Source organism: Schistocerca gregaria, chromosome 8 (genome assembly GCF_023897955.1).
Source record: "Schistocerca gregaria isolate iqSchGreg1 chromosome 8, iqSchGreg1.2, whole genome shotgun sequence".
Taxonomy (NCBI): domain Eukaryota; kingdom Metazoa; phylum Arthropoda; class Insecta; order Orthoptera; family Acrididae; genus Schistocerca; species Schistocerca gregaria.
The window spans coordinates 261,083,638-261,100,860 of NC_064927.1; the positions used below are offsets into that span (position 1 = coordinate 261,083,638).

General features: G+C 41.4%; 1 protein-coding gene across 2 annotated transcripts in view; it reads right to left on the reverse strand.

Moving 5' to 3' along the window:
* The window catches only part of LOC126284272 (alpha-tocopherol transfer protein-like), a 121,209-nt gene that overhangs the window by 75,019 nt on the left and 28,967 nt on the right, over nucleotides 1-17,223 (reverse strand). The window contains exon 1 of one of the 2 annotated variants that reach the window (XM_049983088.1): nucleotides 10,789-10,877. The exons of the other annotated variant lie outside the window; for it this stretch is intronic. The gene's annotated coding sequence lies outside the window, so the exon portion shown is untranslated. Of the gene's footprint in view, nucleotides 1-10,788; nucleotides 10,878-17,223 lie in introns of those variants that run through there. 2 annotated transcript variants of the gene reach the window in all.

The following is a 17,223-nucleotide window of genomic DNA, read 5'->3' on the forward strand; positions in this document are numbered from 1 at the left end:
TTGCAAAGCCTATTTTTAAGGGACCGAAGGCATGATAATAGCATGGGGAGAGGTGAGGACTACAAGGCGGGTGCTCGAATGTCTCCCACTTGTCCGTAATGTTTGAGGCTGGCCTTCCAAACTGACCGGCGTTTTATGTAGAACCGCGACCAGGACGGAATTTCGTACACCATTCCACGACGGTAGCTTTCGACAGACAATTAGCCAGATATACATTCTTCACTCTACGGTGGAAGTCTCTCGCTGTTTGTACTTCGACAGCGAAGAAAAGAAAAACAGGTGGCACAGTAAGTCGTACAATTTATGGCGTCACCATAATGCGTAAAGTTACTAGCAAACATCCCCTTTCTCTCCTGCCATTGCTTGAACTTCACTTACTTTGGTAATTTTGAATGCCGCCATTCCATGTGTTCCTGCTTTGGTTCAGGTGCAATGATAACCTCCCGTTTCTAGTCACCTGTGACAATTTTCTTTAAAAACGCGTCACTCTCCTCACTGTGGCGCTCTATGAGAGTCAAAGAACTAGCTAAACATCTACTTTTTTTACACCTCAGTCAGCATTTTTTGGCTTGCGCAGTATAAATGTAGATGTAGAGAGATTCGAGCGCGCACGGAGGCTTTCAGGCAGTCGTTCTTCCCGCGAACCATACGCGACTAGAACAGGAAACGGATGTAATGAGACAGATGCACGTAAAGTGCCCTACGCCACACACCGTTGGGTGGCTTGCGGAGTATAAATGTAGATGTAGATTTAGATGTAGGTGTAGATGTACCCAGCTTGAGCTTAACTTTCGATAATTTAAACGTTCTGTAACATCTAAATGAAGCACACTTTTTGAAGCTGAGAAAACTGATCATATAACTCCGCGACTGGGAAATACCATGGGAATTCCACGGCCAGTCCCCAGCCTGGATTATGAAGGTGGGCTGGGCATGTGGCTAAAAGGCCTATCCCGGAAAAGAGATAGTTACGGAACCGAAAGACAAAGGAAGCAGGACGGATGTAACGGGTAATGGCCTTGGCATCCGAGACGGTATAGATGGAGAGCCAAGGCAGCCAACAGAGAAGCGTGGGCGGAGATTCTCCAGGAGGACAAGGCCCGGCTCGGGCTGAAGCGCCAAGGAGTAAGTAAGCAACTTATAACGTCGAAATCTTGAAGTGTCCGCTCACCCTCACTTTTTCCATCAACTTTCTGCACCAGATCGTTTTCTCTATACGATTCCCTGATAGGACAATGAAATCAGTCGTTTACACGCCTTTAGCAGTAAGAATACGAACACAGTGCATACTTCACGATCAGCGGGATTGTCAACCGGAGAAGGAATTTCTAATACTCAGGAACAAACACCGAATTACTCTGTACGAATTGACCACAGTATTATTGCAGCTGGAGTAAGGACTCTTCATGCGGCTTATCGTGAGATTTCATAGTGATATTTCACGAGGACTTGCTGAACTGCTTGATAGTATATGCACAACGATCTTGAAATCATTCGCAATGTCATGCGTTTTCCTTAGTCACCACACCTGAATTTGTTCTCTGTAACGTCGCCGTTTGTTTCCGATAACGGCCGCCGGAGACCGTGTGCAATACACTACTGCCCATTAAAATTGCTACACCAAGAAGAAATGCAGATGATAAACGGGTATTCATTGGACAAATATATTATAGTAGAACTCATATGTGATTACATTTTCACGCAATTTGGGTGCATAGATCCTGAGAAATCAGTACCCAGTACAACCACCTCTGGCCGTAATAACGGCCTTGATACGCCTGGGAATTGAGTCAAACAGAGCTTGGATGGCGTGTACAGGTACAGCTGCCCATGCAGCTTCAACACGATACCACAGTTCATCAAGAGTAGTGACTGGCGTATTGTGACGAGTCAGCTGCTCGGCCACCATTGACCAGACGTTCTCAATTGGTGAGAGATCTGGAGAATGTGCTGGCGACGGCAGCAGTCGAACATTTTCTGTACCCAGAAAGGCCTGCACAGGACCTGCAACATGCGGTCGTGCATTATCCTGCTGAAATGTACGGCTTCACAGGGATCGAATGTAGAACCACAGGTTGTAACACATCTTAAATGTAACTTCCACTGTTCAAAGTGCCGTCAATGCGAACGAGAGGTGACCGAGACGTGTAACCAATGGCACCCCATACCATCACGCCGGGTGATACGCCAATATGACGATGACGAATAGACGCTTGCAATGTGCGTTCACCGCGATGTCGCCAAACACTGATGCGACCATCATGATGCCGGAAACAGAACCTTCATTCATCCGAAAAACTGACGTTTTGCCATTCGTGCACCCAGGTTCGTCGTTGAGTACACCATCGCAGGCGCTCCTGTCTGTGATGCAGCGTCAAGGGTAACCGCAGCCATGGTCTCCGAGCTGATAGTCCATGCTGCTGTAAACGTCGTCGAACTGTTCGTGCAGATGGTTGTTGTCTTGCAAACGTCGCCATTCGTTGACTCTGGGATCGAGACGTGGCTGCACGATCCATCACAGCCATGCGATTAAGATGCCTGTCATCTCGACTGCTAGTGATACAAGACTGTTGGGATCCAGGACGGCGTTCCGTATTACCCTTCTGAACCCACCGATTTCATATTCTGCGAACAGTCATTGGATCTCGAACAACGCGAGCAGCAATGTCGCGATACGATAAACCGCAATCGCGATAGGCTAGAATCCGACCTTTATCAAAGTCGGAAACGTGATGGTACGCATTTCTCCTCCTTACACGAGGCATCACAACAACGTTTCACCCGGCAACGCCGGTCAACTGCTGCTTGTGTATGAGAAATCGGTTGGAAACTTTCCTCATATCATCACGTTGTAGGTGTCTGCCACCGGCACCAAACTTATGTGAATGCTCTGAAAAGCTCATCATTTGCATATCACAGCATCTTCTTCCTGTTGGTTAAATTTTGCGTCTGTAGCAAGTCGTGGTGTAGCAATTTTAATGGCCAGTAGTGTATACAGGGTGTTACAAAAAGTTAAGGCCACACTTTCAGGAAACATTCCTCACACACAGAGAAAGAAAATATGTTATGTGGATGTGTGTTCGGAAACGCTTACTTTCCATGTTAGAGCTTATTTTATTACTTCTCTTCAAATTACATTAATCATGGAATGGAAACTCACAGCAACAGAACGTACCAGCGTGACTTCAAACACTTTGTTTCAGGAAATGTTCAAAATGTCCTTCGTTAGCGAGGATACATGCATCCACCCTCCGTCGCATGGAAACCCTGACGCGCTGATGCAGCCCTGGAGAATGGCGTATTGTATCACAGTCGTCCACAATACGAGCACGAAGAGTCTCTACATTTAGTATCGGGGTTGCGTGGACAAGAGGTTTCAAATGCCCCTATAAATGAAAGTAAAGAGGGTTGAGGTCAGGAGAGCGTGGAGGCCATGGAATTGGCCCGCCTCTACCAACCCATCGGTCACCGAATCTGTTGTTGAGAAGCGTACGAACACTTAGACTGAAATGTGCAGGAGCTCCATCGTGCATAAACCACATGTTTTGTTGTACTTGTAAAGGCACATGTTCTAGCAGCAGAGGTGGAGTATCCCGTATGAAATCATGGTGGTGAATCGAGGAAGTACAGTACATACTGACGAAACTAAAATGAGTTCTAACATGGAAATTAAGCGTTTCCGGACACATGTCCACATAACATCTTATCTTTATTTTTGTGTGAGGAATGTTTCCTGAAAGTTTGGCCGTTCCTTTTTGTAACACCCTGTATACAGGGTGAGTCCTGTAAGCTGTAACACACTTTTTATTTCATCAACGGTTACATGTATCGAAACGCGGTTTTCGGCAAATGCTAGAGCATTGAGGGCCATGTATGTTTTTTTGTTTAACGTTTTTAGCCCTAGTATAAACTGAGATACCGAAGTAAGTACTTTTTTATGTGGAACCATATACTTTTTATAATTGCATTTGATAGCTCTTGAGAAGACAGTTACATAGGTATAGCGTTTGCTAATGTTGCCGTTGAAACCTGTCGTAAAATATCTGAAAACATCCTAGAATGTGAGAGCACGATGGCCGGAAACGGCATTTGCGGTGCAAACACTGCCAAGCAGGGCTTTAGGGTCCAGACTGGTTAGCTATTCACCGTAAGGTAGACCTGCACTACAAAATGGTGGAAATACTACATAGGCTAGAATCTAGATTATCACAAAGAGCTTAGAACTATTTAACACTTCTTCTTAAGAAGAAACGAAAGCCACTGAAAACTCTAAATCATATCTTTCGTGTTTGAAGACGTGAATAAGCTGACGAAGGAAAGGAACGCAAAGCTTATTTCTGGAAAAGAATGTAGGACTTTGTCTCTGTATTTTATGTGATTTCTTCTTAGGACTAAATATTTCTTCTTGTAAAATAAAAATAACATCTTTGTTTAGCAACATAAAAGAAAACTGTAACTTCCTTTCGTTAATAAAACGAACTGAAGAAAAAACAAAATAAATAAATAAATAAATAATGACTCTTGGTTTGTAAATTGATATTCCTGTCTGGAAGACTCAGAAATACTCTTTCTCTGTTGTGAGATGCCCACAGTACGTGTTACTAGATTGTTTTAAGAAATTTGCATAATTTTCTTGTAGTTTTTGGTTGTCGTTAGGTAGTGACTCCCAATAATCTTCTTTAATCTTTTTTCCTTATTTGGAGATGTATTCGATATGCCCTTTGATCCAATTAGTAGCGTTCCGTTTCGTCGTTTGTTGCGGAACTGTATCTGGGGCCAATAAATGTGTTGAGGTGAAGACGTTGGGAGAAGTTCTGTTGATGACTGTTGACTTTTGTCTGGCTAGGGCCTAAATTTGTTTCACTTCCATGCATGTTGTGCACATGAATGAGTCCGTGAGAAGGATAGCGTGACGTTTGGCGTTCTTTGGTATCTTTCTGTTTACTAATGTGTACCACGTCGATTTGACCTCTGGCGATAGATCTTTACTGTGTATATTCTCCCATATTGTTTTCCAGTCTTTGTCGTTATACTTTCGTTCAATAATATTTGTGGGCTCGCATTCCATCAGTTTTACGTATATTTCCTTTGCTTTGATGATGTCTTTTTCAAAAAAAAAAAAAATGGTTCAAATGGCTCTGAGCACTATGTGACATAATTTCTGAGGTCATCAGTCCCCAAGAACTTAGAACTACTTAAACCTAACTAACCTAAGGACATCACACACATCCATGCCCGAGGCGGGATTCGAACCTGTGACAGTAGTGGCCGTGCGGTTCCAGACTCAAGCGTCTCTAACCACTCGACCACTACGGTCGGCCGATGTCTTTTTCTCCAAGTTTAATTTGCACATAACTGTATTCGAAGGAAAAATGTTTGAGATGATAAAGTCCGTTGGGGGATGTGTTCCACATATAAGGGAGGATCAACGTTGGTTGGAACTATTTTATTAAGCAGATGGGCTGTTAAGCTGTGTGATGGTTTTTCCACATTTTGTGCGTATTGCACCCGTATAGGGCTTGCGGCCTGTTATAGGTAGTCGTGAGAATTAGTCCTTCATTTTCTGTGGTGAACGTGAGCCTGTCAAACCTAACTATGATTGCGTGACCGAGGCTGACGAAATAGCCTAATGTGGAATTAATTCTTTGGGCTGTTCCGCGAGCTATCCGCAGATGAACGCCACGTGATTGACATTTAATGTAATGTGTATATCTGCTGGATGAACACTTTGGATCCAGACTAATACTATGGCCTTTAGCTGTGGCTTCCGATAGTTCACAGCTATGGTGTGCTGATGCTGTGTCTGAAATCAAATTCTCAGCACGTCGTATTTGTTATGACAGGTAATTGTCCACGTTGCTGTGGATTGATTGCCCTGTCCGAGACTCATAATGCCAGATTTCCTTTTGTTGAGTCCGGCGCTCGATAGACGTGATTGAAAATCTGTATTTCTCTGTCGAGTAACGATGTCTTGATTATCTTATCTAAAATCCAATGTCACCTGCATACGCTACACTCTGCCGCCAAATTTAGTACTGTGAGGCGTTGATCGCTTGTTGCGGTTTGCATCATGCTGTGGCACACCTTTTGGCTGAGGTCACAACGAGCTCTTACGTTAAGTAACGCTTCTTATGTGTTATCTTCTGCGGAAACAAACAAGCGCTGAGAGGTGGGTGAAGTATTGATTTTTCCTCGTCGCACGGACAAGGTCGAGACAACAGTGCTTAGAACACGATGTGAGCTGCTAACGAAAAGATTACACGATACACTCGTACTTATGTGAAATTAAATGTTTAAATATTGTTCAAGACCTGGTCATATTATGTAAGACTATAAAGATGTTAAATATTGTGAATCTCAACATTATTAGCTAATCACACTTAAGTGACAAGGAAACTGTTATAGTCATTCCAAATTCAAAGATATGTAAACAGCAGAATATGGCACCTCGGTAGGTAAAGCCTATATAAGACAACAAGTGTCTGGCGCAGTTATTAGATCTGTTACTGCTGCTACAACGGCAATTTACCAAGATCTAAGTGAGTTTGAACGTGGTGTTATAGTCTGTTCACGAGCGATGGAACACAGCATCTCGGAGGTAGCGATGAAGTAATTTTCCCGTACTACCATTTCACGAGTGTTCCGTGAAAATAAGGACTCTACTAAAACACGAATCTCCGACATCGCTGCGATTGGAAAAATATCCTGCAAGAATGGGACCAACGACGATTGAAGAGAATCGTTCAAAGTGACAGAAGGGCAACCTTTTCGCAAATTGCTGCTGATTTCAGTGCTGGGCCAACAAGTGTCAGCGAGCAAACCATTCAACGAAACATCATCGATATGGCCTTTCGCAGCCGGAGGCCCGCTCGTGTGGAGTTGATGATTGCACGACACAAAGCTTTACACTTCGCCTGGGGGCGTCAACGCCGACATAGGACCCTTGATGACTGGAAACACGTTGTCTGGTCAGATGAGTCTCGTTTCAAATTGTATTGGATGTGTACGGGTATGGAGACAACCTCATGAATCCATGGACCCTGCATGTCAACAGGGGCTGTTCAAGCTGGTGGGGGCTCAGTAAAGGTGTGGAGGTGTGTAGTTGGAATGATATGGGACCGCTGATACGTGTAGATATGACTCTGACAAGTGACTCTGACAAGTGACACGTACATAAGCATCCTCTCTGATCACCTGCATCCATTCATGCCCATTGTGCATTCCGACGGACTCTAGCAATTCCAGAAGGACAACGCGACACCCACATGTCCTGAATTGCTACAGAGTGGCTCCAGGAACACTCTTTCGATTTTAAACACTACCGCTGGTTACGTAACTCCCCAGACTTGAACATTGTTGAGCATATCTGGGATGCCTTGCAACGTGCTGATCAGAAGAGATCTCCACCACTTCGTACTCTTACGGATTTACGGACAGCCCTGCACGATTCATGGTGTCAATTACCTCTACCACTACCTCAGATATTAGTTGAGTCCATGCCATGTCGTGTTGTGGCACTTCTGCGTGCTCGCGGGGGTCCTACACGATATTAGACAGGTATACCAGTTTCTTTGGATCTTCAGTGTAGTTACTTCAAAATACACCTTTTGTAAAATGTTAAGAGGCAGCGTAATATTAAATATAGAAAGTTCTACTTTTGAAATTAGATGCAGTTTATCATTAGAACAGGTGTAGAAGTTTCCATAGAGCTACCTCTTTTACTTTTTGATTTATTCCGCTTTTACGAAATTTTAGACGTGCACAATATTAGAGAGTTTTACTCCTAGAATTAGGTTAACTTTATTACAAAAAAAATGATAGAAGTTTTCATGGAGCTACCTCCTCTACTTTTTGAATTATTACGAGAAAACTATTTTCGTTTCCGAAATTTGTCAAACGAGTTAGATTAAGTAACCTTCGTCTTTATGATACAATGCCAAGACATCAGCAATATATTTATTATATGTAGTAGTGAAGCTGTACCAAGGTTTAGATAACATTGTAATTTTACAAACTTAAATAAAATAAAAGGGAGACAGATCGGAGGCCAACATCCACCTTCGGTTCTATTTGAAAAATTCTTTTGTTCTAAATTTAAGAGTTATCGAGCTTAGGATTTCATAGAACATAAATATAGTACAAATTTACTAACAGAAAAATTGTGATTGTTATAGTTCTTCAACTAACCACAATATAAATAATTTTGTAGTCATAGAAAGTGTTGATAGGAGCTGTTGTCTAAGTTGGAAGCGATTTCGGAGCGATTGCATCGTTCGCCGTTTGCACCGAGCGTATTTAAAGAACGAGTTGTCTGCACCTGAAAATTATTCGATAGTTGTCATTCATATGGAAATGTGTTATGCTCCGCTATAAGAATGTGCCGTGATTTTGTCCAGGACAGTAACCGCTTAAGCTTCGAATGGCTTTAACGATGACGGACGTTAGTGTGTTTCGGTCGAATGATATATCACTTATATCTCGTGAAATTGTGTAAAAGTGAACTTAACTTATATTAAGAATTTATTTTTAAATCCGTGTTTCGTTCGCGGCGTTCTGTTTTTGTGTGCCGCCCTGTATTAGAGAAAACCACGTGGCTATTGACTTCAATTATTCTCTACTTTTAAGGCAAGCAAAAAACTTTACGTAATTAGGAACAAAAAGTATAAATCGTTTCTGAACTGTGTCGAGTTCTCAGTGCGATAAGACAAGTCTTAATGATTTACGAAACTACACGAGATGTGTTCGCAGTTGCGAATACGAACAATCTCCATCTGTGTAAGGGAATGACGATCGTGAAAATTTTTGGCTGAACAGGACTCGAACTTGGATGTCCCGCTTTACACAAACGGTAGCCTCAATGGCTTTTATCCTTTCTTCTTTATTTGGTTCGACACTGTTATTGGCATTTGGTATGCAGTGGCGTCACAGGACGCCCTTTCAAGTTCATCGCTGAATACTTCAGTCTGTCCTCTGACCGAACACGTTGACCTTCTGCCGGCAAGCGCTTTGGCTACCCGTGCAAGACCCACGGCCAGTCCCAAACTGCTGTATGTCACAGTTCCTGCGTCACAACCTCCGATGTACTCACATTATGTAATTTCCATACGGAGGAGGACATATCAATTGAAAGTCACTGCCTGGTATCGGCGCATAAATACAATATTGCAGTGCCTGTGTTGTTACATAGACACTGCAAAATCGTGTTTGTAAAACTGATACTTATGTGTGTGAAATTTAGCTACGACATAATGATCAGTTAAAGCACGGTCGTTCCTGACTCCTTTGCATTATTCTTTGATAGAGCATTTTATTTCGGTTTTGGCGAGGTGAGTGGTGGACCTGTGGACAGAGCACTACGAATAGCGCGTTCTCCATCTCTCTATTACTGTTCGCATATATAGTTCTTTGGTTCCTGTAAAAGGTTGCGGTATGCAAAAATTGCACAAGACTACCAAGCGTTTCAATTTGTAAACTAAATAACGAACCGCCTACAATCTGACTACATGCCTGTAGAACAAGTATGTTTACGAGTCATGTTTAGCTAAGTGAATTCTCATGAGGTGTGCATGTTCGGTTTAAAATGGCACTTTGTTTTCCTTCGTGATCAGTCGAAAATCATATATCCACATAGACAGCAGTATCCAGTCATACTTAATTCATCCATGAGCACTCACAGCATCAAGTCCCTCTCTCATTCAATTATATGTGGGCAAACAACTTTGGTAAACTTGTTTTTGTGAATGTTGTGAACTCCTGGTATATTACGCCCCTTTATAGCTGCTTATGTAAAGCCGTTTGCTAAGTTTATCAAATAGTGAATATCAGACATATTTTGGGGCATTAAGCATATTTATCTGCTTGCTGTGTTGTTCGTTCTTGGAAGCACGTGGCTTCGCATGTATACAAACAGCACTGGTCATATCGTGACTCCTTGACCTATCTAACGACTCTGTTTCGACAAGTGAGGCACTCGCTTCGAAGCACCTCATGTTTTGCATAATATTTCAGTTCCCTGGTAAGTGCATCACCGTTTTCTGAAGAATGGAGTACAGCAAGCATTCCACGAGTGTTGGCGTATAAGATGAACCTCTTTACACCGGAAATCTATTGATTTTGCAGTCTCCTTTTCTAATATTAACTAATCCGTTTCCTTCCGAGACACATGAACAAATTTTAATACAAACAGTCCAGACCACAAACAATATTTTAAAAACCGGGGACAGGTTTCGACCATTATCTGATCACCCTCAGGACTTCACATACAGTTACTGTTTTTTAAAAGAAAATATTTTACGCGGTCTACATTTTTTATTACATTGATAATAGTATTTTGTGACAGATGGCATATTCTAAAACAAAGTTTCAAAAAATTTTGTTCCGGGCAGTGGCAAGACACGAACGGTTAAGAAGATAGCTTTCAGTAGAGTAAAAGACAGAAACGACTATCGCAGTGGTAGAGCACTGGAATTGTATTTCGGAAGGACTGTAGACCACATCCTAACCAGGCCATGAAGACTGACGTTATCAGTAATTTTTCTAAGTCGCTTGAAATAAAGGTTATGATGGTACCTTTAAAAAACGGTACGGCAGATTTCCTTCACCTTTATTCGCCATCTCTAGCTTGTGCTCCGTCTCTAATGACCTTGCTGTCGACAGGTCGGTAAGCCCTAATTTTCCTTCCTTTTTCTGTTAAATGTTAATTAATGTTCCTTCCTTTTTCTGCGAGAATAGGAGCAGTCTTGGACTGAGGCAAAGAAGGCATGCAGTAGGTTAGGTAGCGTCACTTACCTACAGGCAGAGTGTATGTCGTGTCTATGATGAGAAACTACGCCACTGAACCAGAGTCAATACAGTGGCCGCAGGAAACGCATTCGTACACCACTCGAATGAGACTGCCATTAGCGAGCTGGCGCACGGCGCCACATGTGAAATCTCTTCATGACTTTTACTCCTATTAAAACTCGTTATCTATTCATGAGGCGTACAGTGTATTGATGAAATCATTGAATCGACCTCACAGCGGTGTTAGGTCAACGAGGAACTGGAACGGCTCTTTGAGATATGGGCTGTAGCCGTCCCGCTACCAAACGTTGGTCACGTCTAACAAAACATGCACCACAAAACTGTTATCGGTCGCTCACTTGCAGAGAAAGAGAAACGTATCACTAGAGTTTTCTCTAATTTTCACTCTGTTTAATAAGTAAAATTTTATTTTGAATTATAGCAACTGACAATCGGTAACTTTTGAGTTTGAGTACTGTGTAGCATTTCAATCTGTGTAACTCCTAGGTAACACCTGCTCAGAATAATAATTTGGTATACCGGGTGAAAGGTGGAAAGAGTACATTGCGGGCCTGATAACATGACAGAAGAAGAAACAGAAGTCGACAGAGAAGAGAATTCAAAGAAGATCAGAATTTAAAAGAGCTATGAAAGACTGTAGAACAAATAAAGGAGAAGAGATAGATAACTTTCCTCGGAATTTCTAAAATCATTGGAGGCAATGGCAAAAAAAACGACTATTCGGCTGCAAAATACTAACGTGAATTCTTTACAGACGAATGGAAAAACTGGTAGATGCAGACCTCGGGGAGGATCAGTTTGGATTCCGTCGAAATGTTGGAACACGTGAGGCAATACTGACCTTACGACTTATCTTAGAAGAAAGATTAAGAAAAGGCAAACCTACGTTTCTAGCATTTGTAGACTTAGAGAAAGCTTTTGACAATGTTGACTGGAATACTCTTTTTCAAATTCTAAAGGTGGCAGGGGTAAAATACAGGGAGCGAAAGGCTATTTATAATTTGTACAGAAACCAGATGGCAGTCATAAGAGTCGAGGGGCATGAAAGGGAAGCAGTGGTTGGGAAAGGAGTGAGACAGGGTTGTAGCCTCTCCCCGATGTTATTCAATCTGTATATTGAGCAAGCAGTAAAGGAAACAAAAGAAAAATTTGGAGTAGGTATTAAAATTCATGGAGACGAAGTAAAAACTTTGAGGTTCGCCGATGACATTGTAATTCTGTCAGAGACGGCAAAGGACTTGGAAGAGCAGTTGAACGGATTGGACAGTGTCTTGAAAGGAGGATATAAGATGAACATTAACAAAAGCAAAACGAGGATAATGGAATGTAGTCAAATTAAATCGGGTGATGCTGAGGGAATTAGATTAGGAAATGAGACACTTCAAGTAGTAAAGGAGTTTTGCTATTTAGGAAGTAAAATAACTGATGATGGTAGACGTAGAGAGGATATAAAATGTAGACTGGCAATGGCAAGGAAAGCGTTTCTGAAGAAGAGAAATTTGTTAACATCGAATATAGATTTATGTATCAGGAAGTCGTTTCTGAAAGTATTTGTTTGGAGTGTAGCCATGTATGGAAGTGAAACATGGACGATAACTAGTTTGGACAAGAAGAGAATAGAAGCTTTCGAAATGTGGTGCTACAGAAGAATACTGAAGATAAGGTGGATAGAGCACGTAACTAATGAGGAGGTATTGAATAGGATTGGGGAGAAGAGAAGTTTGTGGCACAACTTGACTAGAAGAAGGGATCGGTTGGTAGGACATGTTTTGAGGCATCAAGGGATCACAAATTTAGCATTGGAGGGCAGCGTGGAGGGTAAAAATCGTAGAGGGAGACCGAGAGATGAGTACACTAAGCAGATTCAGAAGGATGTAGGTTTCAGTAGGTACTGGGAGATGAAGCAGCTTGCACAGGATAGAGTAGCATGGAGAGCTGCATCAAACCAGTCTCAGGACTGAAGACAACAACAACAACAACAACAACATTCGGGTTTGTGTGTAAGATACGTGATATACCTTCACAATCGCGGAAAAAACGGCGTCCATGCTATTCTGAAGATAGCAAAAGCCGGGAAGTACGAGAATTACTGCACAATCAGTTTAGCAAACTCAAGCATTCAAGTTTCTGCCAAAAGTAATATACAGAAGAATGGGAAATAAAACTGAGCATCTGTTAGATGGCGATGAGTTTGGCTTTAGAAGAGATAAAGGAACCAGGGAAGCAATTTTGAAGTTGCTGTTGATGATGGAAGCGAGACTGAATAAAAATCAAGACACGTTCATAGGATTTGTCGACCTGGAAAAAGCGTTCGACAGTGTCAAATCATTCGAGGTGTTCGAAACTTTGAGAAACGTAGGGAGTAAGCTATAGAAAAAGACGACTAATATACAACACGTAAAAGAATCAAGACGAAACAATAAGATTGGAAAACCAAGAACGAAGTGCAGGATTAAAAATGGTGTAAGACAGGGACGTTGTCCTTCGCCAGTATTGTTCAACTTAGATTTTGGAGGACAATGACGGAAATGGAAGGAAGGTTCGAGAGTGGTATTAAAATTCAAGGTGAAATGGTATCAACGATAAGATTGGCCTATGACATTTCTTTCGTAAGTGAAGATGAAGAAGAACTACAGGATCTCTTGAATGGAATGAACGATCTAATGACTACAGAATATGAACTAAGAGTAAATCGAAGAAATACGAAAGTAATGAGAAGCAGAAACAAGGACAGAGAGAGACTTAATATCAAAATTGGTGACGACGAAGTAGACTTGAGGCTATGTTTGAGGAAGAAATTTCTGAGAATGTGCGTTTGTGGCACAGCATTGTATGGTAGTGAGTCATGGACTGTGGGGATATCGGAACGGAAGAGAGTCTAAGCATTTGAGATCTATTGCTGCAGAAAAATGTCGAAAATTAGGTGAACTGATAAGGTAAGGAATGAGGACGTTCTCCGAAGAATCTGCGAGGAAAGGGATATATGGAAAATACTGAAAACGAGAACGCGTAGGACGGTAGGATATGTGCTGAGTCGTCAGCTTCATGGTACTAAAGGGAGGTATAGAGATTAAAGCTACAGTGGAAGACAGAGTTGGAACAACGAGAAAATAATTGAGGACGTAGGTTGAAAGCGATACTCCGAGATGAAACGGTAGATGCAGGTGTGTAATTCGTATCGGGTCGCATCAAACTAGTCAGAAGACTGACGACTCAAACAGGGCAACACGAATTAGCGCTCTCTGGCGCCACAGCCCGATTCCTTGCATACTGACAGCACAAAAATTTCCTTACTGTAATCTCGTCTCATGCATATTTTTAGTAAAAATGGACAGGGTAGTCTCTTGGCCTATAAGTGTATCAATTCAGTATCACGAAGCTATACTCACCAGACTACTTTTTTGTTGCAATAAAGAATGAAACTGGAAATGTATCCTTAAAAAGCTATCTTTACTGAACAGAAGCGTTGCGACCACCCTAAAGGTGAATGACGCCCCTTAACCTTCCTGGAATAGTTACCGAATTGCAAAGCACAACTGCACGTGACTAATGGGACATTTTCTACACTTCGTCGTAGTTGACAAATCACCCATTGTAGAGGACTCTATATTCCGTGTTGCTCGAGAACATCACAAACTGCAAAACTATCGCAAATACAAGACTCCCTTTCAGAACTTTTTAAGTTTGCACTGTCGTATACCGGCACGCCTAACCCATGTGAGACGAGTCTTCTGTATCGCGTTAATTTAGTGGACCGAGTGATAATAATATCTTAGCCAACCTCCGACGAACTACGACGAGGCGGTCATAAAGAGAATGATAGAGTGACGAGACGTTCACTCTGCTTGCTAGTGGATTTCCTTCCCTTCTTTACTTTTATTTCATCGCTGTTGTTGTGGTCTTCAGTCCTGAGACTGATTTGATGCATCTCTCCATGCTACTCTATCCTGTGCAAGCTTCTTCATCTCCCAGTACCTACTGCAACCTACATCCTTCTGAATCTGCCTAGTGTATTCAGCTCTTGGTCTCCCTCTACGATTTTTACCCTCCACGCTGCCCTCCAATGCTAAATTTGTGATGCCTTGATGCCTCAAAACATGTCCTACCAACCGGTCCCTTCTTTTAGTCAAGTAGTGCCAAAAACTCCTCTTCTCCGCAATCCTGTTCAATGCCTCCTCATTAGTTATGTGATCTACCCATCTAATCTTCAACATTCTTCTGTAGCAACACATTTCGAAAGCTTCTATTCTCTTCTTGTCCAAACTATTTATCGTCCATGTTTCACTTCCATACATGGCTATACTCCATACAAATACTTCCAAAAACGACTTCCTGAAACTTAAATCTATACTCGATGTTAACAAATTTCTCTTCTTCAGAAACGATTTCCTTGCCATTGCCAGTCTACATTTTATATCCTCTCTACTTCGACTATTTCATTATAAGATACATATTAAGTCCACGACCCAGGTACTGCTTTACGCCTGCAGAAGACTCAAAATTATGTAGCTCACGAACTTAACTTTATTTCATAGTTTCTTAATTCGCTGGAAGTATGAATTAGAAAACGCCTTCAGTCACAACTTTTCGTGTTTTATTACGTACGCGATGCATTTCGCCCTGTGCGTCCATCTTCAGATATAGTTTGTCTTAATACATGTTTTATTTCTTGCCTTGAATGAAATGAAATGCATATTCCTGTCATGGAAAGGTTTGATTTTAGATTATGAATTTAGCAAGTCGAAAGCGGAAAATATGTGCGGAATAGTGGAAAAGATGAACTGTGTAAATTTACCACATGATCCAAGAAAAGCGTCTTTAACGTTTCAGTACCATCACACATTCTTTTCCATGCTGTTCGTACATATCACTTCACTCAAGAGCCACAGTTAAACACACTTGTTTGTAAACGCTTCACAGATGTTTTTATACATGGTGCGATTAAACACCTCATTATTAAACACTTGACATACAAAGGGAATAACTTTAAAATAGGTCTTCAAAATTACTGAAATAACTAGCTTGCGAAATCTGTTTGTTCATTTAACATAGATTCTGGTTTTTTGATTTTGTGGAGGTATATCTCCAGTTGTTCTGAGAAATTAAGGGTCCTAGTATTGCATTTTTGTGGTATTTTAGACTGTGTGATTGTATCTGTCTTCTTAATACTTGTACAGAAATTAAGCAGATCTTATAAGAAACACGTGCAATTATTTAATCCTAACACTGAAATGAGGGAACAATACCTGTTTATAGTATTCCAGTTTTAAAGATGTATTTTGACTTAAAATGTTGCTCTCTTATATTTCACGTAATGCAACAGACCATGTTTTCTAGTCCATCGTCAGGATTGTTTCCCTGTTCTTCAGCTACGTACTTTCTCCAAAGTAAAACAAAATTGCCGACTCCAACTCACTCTTTCTTCGTTCATCCCTGCTTCTTTTATCCTAGGTGATTCCCCTGTAACCATGCAAATGACGTCATCTCTATGTATTGTTTCATATTGCTTCCTCAACTGCATGCAAAAGTAGTTTGCGCTATGCATTCTTCTCATTAGTGTAACCGACTGGTGCCGAATGTCATGTCTAATACGTTTCTTTAATGCATTTCGTTACCAGTACTGCTAGCAACCCACATCAGAGGTGATTACCAGACTCTGTTGCTGTTTTTATTGCCATCGTAATAACACGAATAATTACGTTTTTCAATTCAACTAGCTACTCTTTCTAAATGTGTTATACATGTTCAACATCTCCACACTGATACGTTTTGCAGTTATGTCTGCTCTATGACAGGTAATTTCAACTTCTTATTCTCTTAATGAATATTTCTGACGTATCTCGCCAACAGTTTTTATTTTTAAACATATAGGTGACAATATTATAGGGCAGCCTCATTCAGAACGCATTTTCACGAGTGTCCATCAAACTGAATATTACTGTAGGCAATATTGGCTGTAGCTACGTTACATATATCAGTTGCACATGCGTTACACAATGTTTTGGAGATTCACAGTGGTGTTACTTTCGGTGACATGGTGCACGTGGGAGGGGATGGGGGTTGAGTTGTTTGGGGGAAGAGTCTCGATTATGTAATCACCGAAACAACATCACAAACTCTCTCACGCCGTGGAATTCCATTTCGTTCCCTCGTGCCTTTTTGGATACATCACTTTTTTGTCAGGCAAAGTAGTTGTTTATGTGCTTTTGTAAGCAATCTGCCACATTTACTAACTATGATTTTAACTTTCTCTGTTGTAAATGTGTATTATGGATGTACTGTTTATTCGTGAATCATAAAAATATTTCGTTGGTGCAAAAGTTCGTAGCGTTTTTCCTGTACGTCTAATAAACGCAACAGAGAGAGTAACAGAGACATTGGTCGGCAGTAATATGTAACTTTTCGATTCCGCGACTGTGG